Source organism: Pseudorasbora parva, chromosome 16, assembly GCF_024679245.1.
Source record: "Pseudorasbora parva isolate DD20220531a chromosome 16, ASM2467924v1, whole genome shotgun sequence".
NCBI classification, from domain to species: Eukaryota; Metazoa; Chordata; class Actinopteri; order Cypriniformes; family Gobionidae; genus Pseudorasbora; species Pseudorasbora parva.
In genome coordinates this window covers 34,959,976-34,973,193 of record NC_090187.1, presented here as the reverse complement: position 1 = coordinate 34,973,193, position 13,218 = coordinate 34,959,976, and the positions used below count along the sequence as shown (strand labels likewise).

The 13,218-nt window shown below is 36.8% G+C and overlaps 1 protein-coding gene across 5 annotated transcripts in view; it reads left to right on the top strand.

The window, feature by feature from the left end:
• Window positions 1-13,218, top strand: part of megf11 (multiple EGF-like-domains 11) — a 147,894-nt gene that overhangs the window by 6,670 nt on the left and 128,006 nt on the right. The window contains exon 1 of one of the 5 annotated variants that reach the window (XM_067420482.1): window positions 5,709-5,727. The exons of the other annotated variants lie outside the window; for them this stretch is intronic. The gene's annotated coding sequence lies outside the window, so the exon portion shown is untranslated. Of the gene's footprint in view, window positions 1-5,708; window positions 5,728-13,218 lie in introns of those variants that run through there. 5 annotated transcript variants of the gene reach the window in all.

The window sequence follows — 13,218 nt, the reverse complement described above, 5'->3', positions numbered from 1 at the left end:
AATAATATTCTTTCATTAAACGAGTCCGCAATGCTCCGTGTCACAGATGTTTTTCTCTACGTTAACCCAGAGGTTAGTGTTTGCTTTTCCACTGGAGGAAATTTTGAAAGAGGAATACCTAACATGTCTTTAATTACATTTCTTGGTATGCTTTTATGAAGTGCCATCTGAATGTACAAAAAGAGTCCACAGGTCAGTTGTGCACAATAAGACCAACACTTTATGAATGACTTGTACAGAGATGGTGCTGTAATTTTACCTTGTCATAATATAAGGGCTTGCATGAGACATGAATATGTCTCTAGGGAACAAAACGGCTCATATTTGCTGTGTTTAGATGGACTACTCATTAATAATTAAACAATTATTTTGTGCTGCATTTGTCCAACATAACACACAAAAGGAGAAGATTGTTTAGACAGCTGTTGGAGGACTTCTTCTTTGCAAAGGCGTTAGTGTCAAATTAAGACGGCCATTAAAGTAAGCCGTGTATGGAAGCTTGTTTCTGCCAGTGAATAAAAAATAAAAAAGGTAATTGCGACTTTCTATCTCACAATTCTGACTTTTTCTCTCAGAATTGCATGATATAAACTCGCAAAATACTGGTTATAAAGTCAGAAATCCTAGATATAAATGAGTTGTAAAGTAAGAATTGTGTAATATAAAGTTGCAATTGCGTGTTATAAAGTCAGAATTATGAGATAGAAACTTGCAATTATCTTTTAAATAGTTTTATTCTGTGGTTTTATGCTTCCATAGCTGTGAGACTACAATATGTTAAACAGAATTGGGGGATGGAAGGGCAAAGTAGCTCCTAAATTATCAAATACTTTTTGAAATAAATATAACCAGGCAAGACATGAAAAAGATTACATAATAAGACAACAAGAAATGTAACTTGAGCACCAAATCAGTTTATTAGAATAATCTCTGAAGGAACTTGTGACACTGAAGTGACTGAAGTAATGATGCTGAAAATTCTGCTTTGCCATCACAGGAGTAAATCACATTTTAAATGATATTTCACAATATTACAGTTTTTAATGGGTTCGTTCACCCAAAAATGAAAATTCTGTTATTAGTCACTCACCGTCATGTCACTCTCCAAACCCGTAAGACTTTTGTTCATCTTGGGAACACAAATTAAGATATTTTTGAATTCTGAGAGCTTTCTGACCCCCCAACACACACACACACACACACACACACACACACACACACACTCTCTCTCTCTCTCTCTCTCTCTCTCTCTCTCTCTCTCTCTCTCTCTCTCTCTCTCTCTCTCTCTCTCTCTCTCTCTCTCTCTCTCTCTCTCTCTCTCTCTCTCTCTCCCTCTCCACACTACGTAATCTTCACTTTCGAGGCCCAGAAAGGTAGTAAAGAGGTTGTTAAAATAGCCCATTTGACTACAGTGGTTAATCTTAATTTTATGAAGCGATGAGAGATACATCTGTGCATCTATAGTCCTAGTACTTTCATCTTCAGCCAATTCTTGGTCCTCCACTGACTAGAGAAAATTATAATACTTGATTTGATGAACGTTGAAGTTTTCAACAGCTAGTGAAACAATCTTTCATATCTTTCTGCAGTTTTCTGTGCAGATGATGAATGATAAGTCACACGTGAAGCACAATCGTGAGTTCTGAGGGAACAAGAATAGAATCAAATAAAGGTGGCTGTGAGCATCTTTAAGCAAAGCTAATTAACAGGCACTGATGTGAGCTTATAGTGAGGCTCAATAGAGCTCGTCTCTCTGATGCCAGCTCCACACCTCTTAGCTGCGGCACTGCCGGTTACTGAATAATGCACTCATCAGGTCTTTTCCCGGTGGTTGTAATGACAAGCAGCTCTCCCTCGAGAATCCACTGACTTTTTACAAATACTGCTGATGGTCCTGCTTACATCTGCCACTTATCTCAATCAGAGAGGTATTACCATAAAGACCAGCTCTCAGAGCCGCACAGCCTCCCTGACCTGCTCTCGGAGGATGTAGACGTCGTCACTCTCCAGGACGCTTCTTATGAGGGATCAAGCGTGGAAACTAAAGCAGCTCTGTTTTGTAATTGAAGTGGATAAGGGTCATCGTTTTTAATGTAGCTTATAAATCTTTCCTTATATTGAAAGGTTACATTAATGCAAAATTGAGTAGCTCGCAGAAACCAGGCCATCTGCTTGTTGGCTCCACTGGATCTTTGGAGTTATAGCATCATTTTGGATTTGGATTGAGTTGGTTATTCATTAACATTACAGGCTTTCAGTTACGACACCCATTATGAGCACTATAGCCCAAGGACTTCATTCAGCCTTTACTGTAAACCAAGAGTGCCCCTGAATTGTATATTATGGGAGTCATAATTTACCATTGCAATCCCAGAGAGTGTGTCCCCCATTAACTTTATGCTTTTTTGCTTCAAGCTATTCCTGTCCCAGCACTCACAATGGAGAGACCTAAACAAGCTCAGTGTAGCATGGGTCCATCTTGTATTGTGAGACATCTTAATGGATGTACCGAGGGTGATGCTAGGTCTGTTCCTCTCCGTACTTTGTGTTCTGCACATTCTAGTCAGTTTGCTGTTCCCCTTTTAGTCATCTATTGACGGTAGCTCTCAGTTACTTTTGAGAGGTTTGTGTACAACTGTTCTTGAACCACACTTGAGCCTCTTTTTTTTTTACCCAGTATGCTTTCTGCTCAAGTAGGGACAGCGTGATTGGTAAATTACTATTCTCCGCACAGGCTCCGGGAGTCGTTAGAATTGAACCTGCAGACGTCTCCATCACTCAGGAGAGAGGACATTAGCCATTCTGCGTGAGCCGCTTCACTCCACACCCTGCAGGAAACCTCTTTCTTTATTCTGTTAATATTTTCTATGTGAAGTGGTAAAAGGCTGCACATTGGCTGTTCATTTGACTGGAGTTCTCAAGCAGCGAGACCAGCGTTGAGTTTAATTTCCTCGTCTAAACCCTGCTGGGGCCCTGGGGCGGGATCACCTGGTTGGAAATTGCTTTTGGTGTTTCCTTCTGTCCTGTCCTAAACCAGACAACTGTGCTCAGGGACATCTCAATTGAACCTGTAACAGAGAACAGCACAGTGTGTTTGATGATATCCAAACGTCTGAACAAAAAGGAAAACATTTCTCCATTATCTCCAGAACTGAAGGTGCAACTCTCTTTTTTAACTTTTAATGAAACAAGAGCTTGTTACAAGTACTGGTGCTAGCTTTTAATATTTCACATACATTATAATGAGTACACAGTTCCATACACACAACAAATGTGCATTTGCGGCCAATTATATAATCTTTAATGAAACTCTAACCTCAGCCAAGGAAGCTCTTTACATTTCTTTCACAGTGAAAAAGTCTCAATGTAAAAGTCTGCACCTTTTATATTTTGACATGCTAGAGGCAGTTGATTCTGAGAAGTGACCTGACCTTTAATGGTATGTAGTGCCAAGGGCATTTTCACAGCTTTGTTTTTCTTTTCTGAATTGCAATATGTGTATGTATGTGTGAGTGTGTTGTTTGTCCTTCTACCAATTTCCACAACATATGACAGGGGCATACAAAACCACCTTAAGGGATAGTTCACCCAAAAAATGAACATTCTGTCATCATTTACTTACCTTTGTATCATTCCAAACCTGTATAACTTACATTTTGAAAAATATTTCCTTTGCTTCTGTCAATAAAAGGAAAGTCATTGGGGACCAAAACAACATTAAACTCCATTGAATTTATGGACAAAAACACATTTTTCAACAAAAAAAATAAATAAAAAAATTGTGCTCCACAGAAGAAAGACAGTTTTACAGGGTTCAAACAACATGAGAGAGAGAGTAAATGATAAAATGATGATTTTTGAGTGACAACTAGGGTTGGGTACCGAACTATGCACTTTTAAGGGTCCCGACCAAATTACATTGGTACTACAGCCTACCGATTCACATTAAATCAATCGGCACTAAATTTTGGTACCTGATAACACATCTGGGGATATAGATTAGTGTCTGTGAACATTAAACCACAAAAAAAAAAAAAAATCAAATTCTGCATGTCTCAGTGAATAAATGGCGGTTTAATTTATCTCGCACACACAAACTGAATTGCACATGATGGTCGTGTGTTTCCATCTCTGCTGTCTCATATGAATATGAATGAATGTACTCTTCAGAGCCTGAGAGTCACATTCATGCTGATTTCATGAGCATTTTACCGTTTGATTTGAAAAAAACTACTGTCACATCATAAACACACAGAAACTCAAAGGTCACGGCAACCCATCATAATAAAAGTCAAGTTTAACTTGACACATATATTACTGTCGTATTGTAGAATTTAGATACGTCTCAATGTAATAATAATTCTAACACTAATGTAATAATAATACATTATCAACATTTTATTTTTAAGTAATAAATCAAAAATGTTCTTCCATGTTTAATTTTAACAGTAGGCTATAAAGTGCAGCAAACTTTTAGTTTGAAAAAAAGTTTGTTTAAATAAATTAAGATACATTAAATTAATGTTTTATGTCTTCTTTTGATTACCAGAAGATACACAACAGAATTTGTGGGAAATCTTTTCATAGAAATGAAAAAAAAGAACAAAAATTTGTTATTATATTTATATAAATAAATTGTTTTTATGAGTTCAATTAATTAAGTTGCTATAGCTTACAATTTACAGTAAATATTGTCTTTCATCCCCTTGAGACAAAAATACATTTTCTGTCTTTTCTCAGTCTAGAAAGCACCAAATTAAAAAATAATTGCACATTTCTACTACATTAATAACCCAGTTTAAATACAGATTCATCTTCCCAGCGCTGAAGGTTGAACCACTGCCACTGGAGTCACATGGACTATTTTAACAATGTTGTTAATACCTGTCTGGACCTTTAAAGTGTTAATTACATGGCTGTCTATGGAGGGGTCAGAGAGTTTTCGGACTTAATCAAAAATATCTTAATGCGTTCCGAAGATGAATGAAGGTCTGACGGGCTTGGAACGACATGAGGGTGAGTAATTAATGACAGATTTTCATTTTTGGGTGAACTTCAACTACCCCATTAAATAAATGTCATTCTCTTGAAGCTTTAGGAAATATTTAGTTATTTAGTTCAGAGCCACATTATTATGCATGACTCCACAGAGTCCAGATGCTTTTTTATTGCAGCTTTGTATTGTACTCAAATCTGTGTCTCCCGAGTCAGCGGTCATCAGAAGAACAGTGGGATATTAGATGAGCTTCAATCATGCTGAACAGTCCTGTTTGAATGTCATTTAATATTTGAGCTGTCTTTAACTCTAAACCCAGAAGTACTGTTGGATGCTCCTCCCTCCCCCTCGCACCAGTGGATGTCATGTGCCGTGATGGATCTGTAGTGTTATTGGTGCGATGCACCATGTGCCACTATGTAAAGCTCCTTTGCTTATTCAGCAGCAGAATCTTTAGCCTACAATCAATGGCAGCTATAGGCAGGGCCAAGAACATAGAGCTGTTAAAACCACACCTGGGACTTGAAAATGCAGAAGAGCTGCCCTATCAACAACACCTGCCAGTCATATGAATAATTCAGCGATCTCTGACCAGGCCACTTTTACTCCTATCAGTCTTGCTTATGAGAATGAAGGTGGTGATGAAAACTACTTCTGGTAACCGTGGATTGTCCCATCATCTGTCTTTTTGGAGTTAACGAAGAAGAACAGATAGAGTGGAACACTTACCGGTAAGACATCTGAAGAGGCAATGTGCATAAGAAACTTGTGTTGAAAACCTTGGCTCAACATTAAATGTACTGAGAGTAGCTGTGTTTTAAGGGCCTCTTCATGGGGTCCAGTGTTGAGAAATAAGGTAGGATCTAATCATTATTAGCGTTTAAATATTTAACACTTCTGTTCCTGACATTTTGCTTCTACTCCAAATAACACCTCGACTAGATACATTTACCTTGATTTAATAATTGCACTTTGAAATTCTTAGTGAGTTTTTGCATTAAACCTTTTTTAAAAATGTGATTTATTTCACATAAAGCTCAGAGTTGCTTACCTTGGGCAGGACCCTTTTAATTATAAATTTTGGACAATATATGAAATTAATTTTAGAGAAGAATGTCATAAAGTTCTATCACGTTCATGTAATTAGTGGTGTTGGAATTCACACAGTTGGGCTTTAATTGGCAGTGATTGTGAGGAGCAGGGGCTGCATGGGTTGTTTAATTGGAGCCTGAGTGATGGCGGTAATGGCTCATTTGTTTGCCTGTGTGTGGTGAGGGACCCCTCGTAATGACCTGTGTGGAGGAAGCCGTTGCGTTGGAAGAGGTGCGAGATTAATCACACTACCTCACTTTGTGCAAGACTGCTATACTGTTCCTCAGATGATTCTTTTGAAGATGTTTCTTTCCATGAATTACATTTTTTCCTAATGAATTTTCACATTTTACATGTCACTCTCAGCCAAGTTCTGAAATGCTTGTGCTAATGCATACTGAATTTGTGTGTGTTTATTGTGCACTTTCATCCATCTAGATGCTTTTATAGGACACTTTAATATTGGCAGAGGTGTCTTCATATTTAGTGCTTAAGTACAATGTTGGAGGACATCACATTAAACAATATTGTTACTCAAAAGTAACTAATGTTGCATTGTTAATTTTAAAAGGAAATTAATGCGCTAAGTTACTTTTGTGTTACTTTTTCTTACTGTCTGATGACTGCTGTCAGATTAGATGTTGTCAGGTTATATGTCAGTGTCATTATTCTAACATCATTTTCATAACTTTATTACAAAATAAGAAGTCTATCACCCGATAAAAACAAACTTTTCTGTCCTGTCAGATGTTATGGGGTATTCACGCCACACTTTTCGAATGCAGGAGACGCAAGCTTGTGTGAAGAAGTTTCAGATTTTGCCGTGTTCCTAAGTCCCTGTCCCGAATTGTACATTAAACATGCTCGCAAGCACACTTCTGAAACCTAAAATGACAAATGGGATGAAAAATCGCGGACTTCATGATCATGCGCACGTGGCGACCATTGTAAGTCCACAAGACCGTAAGTGGATAGGAAGTGTACCATTTGGGACAGGGCCTAAGTTCAAGTTTGGTGAACACGTGAAGAAGTGTGACCGATATAATTGTGCATGCAAATGCGTATGCGTGCACAGTATATCATTTTCCTATATATCACAGGCGATGTTTCTGCAGATAGGTGCCCACCCTCCACTACCACCCTAAAATCACTTTATACGTACGCCCTGCAGATGCAAACGGGTTAAATAATGTTTTTTTGTGTCTTTTCTTATAATAGAGTTATAAGACAGGCTGGTTGCATATCACATTGTTTATTTATTATTTATCACATCTGTTAAATCCGGAGATTTACATCGGAGTCCATTCAGTATACTTCAGTTTTTTTCAAATAAAACCAAATTATCCACACATGAAATCAACAGACGCACAAGCAGTGTTGGGAAGGTTACTTTAGAAATGAAATAGATTACCAAATTATCCTAGTTGAAATGTAATTTGTAAATTTGTAATTTTCAATTACTTTATTTATGTAATGTAACTGATTACATTTGATCATTTTTGTCACTCACCATGAAGGCAACTCTGAGGTTGTAGCCTCATGGCAATGGACTGATGTAAAGCCATTTTTGAGAAATAAATTAGATGTGGTAAATGTGGTATAAGTGTATTTTGTATGGGGATCACAATGTATCGCATACACACGTTATTACAACTATTTTCTCAGTAATCACAACAATTATGTTGCTGTTTTTTAAATGATTATTTAATTTAAGGAAATTCGAGTGGACTGACAGTTAAATGGGCACTCACTAGTAAGCCTGTTGTATGACACTCTAAAACTACAGTGTCCATCTTTTACATGTAACATGTTAACCTCCAACACTGCTCAAGGACACTGAGGAGGACGTTGCAATGAATTGAGCATGTATATTTAATAGTGTGGGTACAGTAGATGGAGAGTATATGTCACCTCTTTGAAGCCTGGGGCACATCAACCTTATTCTTAGTCTTTTAAGTACTCCAATTATACTGCTGTATTTCAAACACTCATGTCACGATCAGGTTTTTACTTCCCTGTCGATGGTGCAGCGGCAACTGTGCAGGTTAATAAACCATTATCTCACAGCTTTGACCTTGACAAAGTCAGAGTTTAGGGGGGAAGCAATGTAGCAGGCTATTTTTGGACAGTGGATTGTTTTTTAAAATATACGATGTGTCCAGGAATCATAGTGCTTAAGTCAAATTTTAAAGATTAGCCTCCAGGCTGAGGGACACCATAGATCAGTGCCCTCGTTTGTTATTGGATGTTTAGATTTAGACTGAATGCATTTATCTGCCTTGCAAGGACTAAGCAAAGATGGACAGCTTTACTTAAATCAAGTTTGAAGCAAATGTGCCGAGGCTGATCTGGGTGTGTATTTTGTGTTCAGAGCTCATTAATAATGATTTGCTGAATGTAGGAGAGAGTCATCCGTAGCATGGTTTTGGAAAGCTGTATAATGTCTTTTTCCCTGTCTTGTCGGCTTCACACACCACTTATCCGAAGACATTTGGGACAGGCTTCCGATCCATGCCGAGCCTTGCGCGTCCTCGGACGCTGACACCAAATAAATGAAGACGCAGAATGGACTTGGATGTTCAGTGTTGGAAGGGCGACGGCTGAGGTGTGAAACCACTGAGCTGTAAAATTGCCCTGGCAGCCATGCTGTTGTTTCAGCATTTCATGGCGAGCCGCTCTGCCTGCTTCTCTTCCTCTCTGTATCTTTCCTTTTCACCTTTTCTCTACACTCGTCTCTATACCTTGCCCTACTGCGCTTGTGCTGACTTAAGCCCTGGCCCGAGAGTCCGCTGGAACTATAAAGCAATAACCGATCGCCTTGTTTTGTATGCACCGCTGCAAGGCTTTTCAACCAGACCCTAAGAGCTTTAATATTCCACTTTCATTTCTGTCTTATGGCTGAAACTACAAGCATGACTGTGTTTGCTACATAAACATTGTACCACATCCTTCACAGAAACAATGCTAATTTGTTCTAATTTGGATATTGACAAGCACCAGATGCATATGATCCTATTATTATGTAAGAAGTCACAGGGAAATAATTGACTGGGTTGTGACAAGCTTGTTTGGCCATTGCTGGGGGTTTTGTGGGGAGACAAGAGACCCCTGCTGTTGCCCTTTGACTGGGACAGCGGGATGTCGGTGTCAAGTTTTAAGTGGTTGCGAAGCTTATTATAATACGAAGACTGGTCAATAACTTGTGTTATTCATTTTCACAGAATTACCAAAAAGGAAACACAAATGCGTTTGATTGCAGAGAGTCTGTTATATGACCTTATTGACTTCTTACTTACTTAATTTAATTAAGGTTTTTTACCTATTCATATTGCTTTCATGCTTATATGGACATTTTGAATCAGTGGAACAGAAAGAAGGGCCTCAGTCACTTGCTCAAAATAAGACCAATTAAGACTGTAACACTTGGTGTGTTTGACACAAGAAAGGGCGTGCCATACAGAAATAGTAAATGAACACAAGGTACATTAACTGGCAGAGATCGCTTTTAAAAATATATCCCTCATTAGTGTTGATCTTGTCTACTACTTTTTTTCTTGTTTTCAACTTCAATAATAATTGTAATCATTGCTTTCGTTCTATTTATGGTCAAGTAAAGTTGTTAACTTACATTACTTAGTAGCCTTTCATTATAAGGATGTGTTTTTTAATTACAGATGGTACAGAGTTATGTTTTCCACAGAACATTTAAGGCACTGCTTACAACTTCTAAAATGATACATAAGAAATAGGGGTGGAACAATATATTGTGCCACAACATATCAGAATACAAAATTGCAACAATATGTATGTGTATAGTTCACCCAAAATGAAAATAACTGTGTCAGTATTAAGCTACTATATAAAATATTGAGTATAATGTATAATAATGCAATGGGGGAATATTCGTGGGTCCTGATAATGCCAAATATCTTATGTTACCAAGTGTCATAAATAATTTTAAATATATCTTATTTAAACAGTTCTTTAAATTTATAAATATTTTAATATATCTAGTCAGTGACAGAGTGTAAAGCATATTCATCTAAAATAATTCTGTATTTTCAGCTTCAGAATCATGAATATTTTTATTATGGTGTCACATTGTCCTGTGCATTGAGTTACCAGCACCATGTCCAGCCCTATTAATTTCCACCCCCAAAGCAATACCAAATTTAGCATTTTAATCAACACAATCTTTTGTAACTTTTTACCATATGGAGTTTTACAATAATATTGCATTATGAATGCAGTATCGTGATATGTTGAAACGTGACATGAGGGTATCGTCACACCCCTAATAAGAGAGGCACCATTGTTTATGTTATTGGCAGTATAACATTTTTTATTATTTTTCCATTGAAAAAAATAAAAAATAAATAAAAAGCAAAATATTTTTTAAACGCTACAAGTGAATTTAAGAATTATAAAGTTGCAATGTATGTACTTATAATGTACATAAAAATTTTTGCGATCTGTTAAAGTTTACATTTAACATCATTATTAACAGATTAGTTATCCCAAAAATTAAGACTCTTTACTTGTGTCATTCCAAACCTTTGTGACTTTCTTTTTTCTTCTGTGGAACATTTTTCTGTGGATATTTGCAAGAATGTTTGCTTGCCCTCTGGCTCTTTGTCAAAAAAATCATGTGACTCACCAGGTCTCTCGTCCTTTACAATTGATTAGACATGTGCCGATTATCGATAATGCGATTTATCACGATAATAAATATGCACGATATTGTTATCGTGGGCACTTTAAAATATCGTAAATAATAATTTATTAACAATTTATAATTTTTTTATAATGCACTCAAGCATACTTTGCCCATCAACCGTATAAATGCTCAACACCGCTGTATTCTGCGTCAAAGGGACACACGCTCAGATATAAACAAGCCCAACGTGCGTTTGCACATGACTGAACCGGTGAAGGAGACGCGCTGATGAAGTGCCGCTCAGTGACAGCAGAGGGCGCTGATGAACTGCAGAATGAAGCCGGTTACCCCGGAAACCAGCAAACAAACAAAAAAACGCGTGTAGTTTTTAAAACAGCCATTCGTTTTTGTAATCCCAATGTTGTTCATCAAGCACCAAATACTTAATACTTAAAGACTTAATAGGCTATTTATTTTCAAATTTAAACATTTTTATGTTTTAATCTGGACTACAACCCTAATAATTAGAACTGTTCTGATTATTTGTTATTGTACAGTAAAACCTTTGAGACATACGACTTCATTAGTTAACATGTTAATTCATTATTACCAAACTGACAATGAAAAATACTTATAAAGAATTAATCATTCTATGTTAATTTCTTAGTTACTTTTTAATAACATTAAAATCAAAATCAAAATAACTTTTAATGGACCTAAGATAAAACTAACAATGATCAGTATTTCTTAACTAACATTAACAAAAACATTATACTTTCTGTACCAAATGTAGCTATTGCTCAATCTTAGTAAATGCATTAACTAATGAGCCCTTATTGTAATTTGTAAGCCTACCTGTTGTTCTTTATAGCCTAATTCTTTTGCACTTTAATCTGTTTGAAAATTTTACTTTTACAGCTCTGAAAAAAATCAAGAGACCACTTAACATTGATTTCTCAATGAGGGGTCTCTTAATTTTTTCCAGAGCTGTATATATTTTTGGTGCATTATTGTATTTAAACATTCAGTTATTTTTGTTCTTACAAAAATAGTTCTTAAAGCTGTTATGCTATGGCAACACTTTTTTTTGCAACTTATTTAAATATCGTGATAATATCGTATATCGTGATAAAACGGCATCAATTAATCGCAGCATGAAAAATTGATATCGGCACATGCCTACAATTGATCAATAAAAAATTTGACATATCACTAGAGATCAGGGCTGCATTTCCCGAAACCTTCTTAACTCTACGTCATTCTTAAGTTATACCTTAAGGTATCCCTTAACGTTAATATGTGTTTCCCGAAACGAACTTAGTTAAGAATACCTTCTTTAAGTCATACTTTCGTAAGGTTGGTCTGGACCACTCTTAGCTATACCTTATCACTATTAAAAGTTCATTCCACTAGTGGCCACCACTGTGAAAAAAGCTTCTTTATATGTCAGTCTATCCGAATATAATTCCGAAGTTGTAATATACACCCAGTGTTCAATTAGGCTAGTTGAATATTTTTTTTGTTTTGTTTTTTGTTTTTTTGTTTTTTAATGCAAGGATTAAAATTGTCATAAGAAATTTCATAAATTTCCTTGTCATAAAATTTCATTACAAACACCAATGGTTGTTAGCTTTTTAATGATATTATCCAAAGGTACATCAGCTGGCAAACCATTAGACAGGAAAAGCTTAGGAGCCTATTTAAAGGGAATGATTGTGGAGGGGAGTTTAGTCAAACTTTGGCAGCGAGGCAGTGAGTAGAATTGTGCTAAATCAAAGACGGCGCCATCCGCGGAGCCATTTAGTGTATGTGCACTATTTCATACGTGAAAACTTTAGTCCCTGGCTACCATGTCAGAAGGCTGCTATAAAAAAAAAATTCGCCTACCACGACAGCAAATTAAGCAGCTTTTAGATCTTGTTGGACCAGCTTTGTCGAGACAAACTGGACGGAGCTCAGCTACTAAAATCAGCTGCTGGCGGCTCCTCTCTTTCTTTCTTTTTTCTCCGCCATATAGTAGCAGCTGATTATATGTTTTGCGTGTTGCGTTTTTATTGAGTTGGCCATCTAATAATATAAATTAGTTTTTTACACAATAATGTGATGCAGCTGCTGCATGGTCAATCATCCCTGGTTGTGGATTAAATCAAGACACTGTGGAAAATATATTGTAATAATTTAAATGACGCGTGATGCTGATGGTGCGGTTGAGCATGAGATTGCTGTTCGTGCACTCATTTCAGAATGATGTAAAATTTAGGTGCAATTTTGTATGATAAATGAAAGTTCAACTATTTCTGAAGTGTTTCTTTTATAAAGAACATAATTTGTTTCGCATAACGCAGTGAAACAGCCCCTGAATAGAGTAAATAATCGATTCTTGAGCCATCGATAGAAGCCAATTCAGCACCAACGCCACGAACAGCACCCGCTTACGTCGCACTTAAGAAGGTATACCTTAAGCGACCTCCTA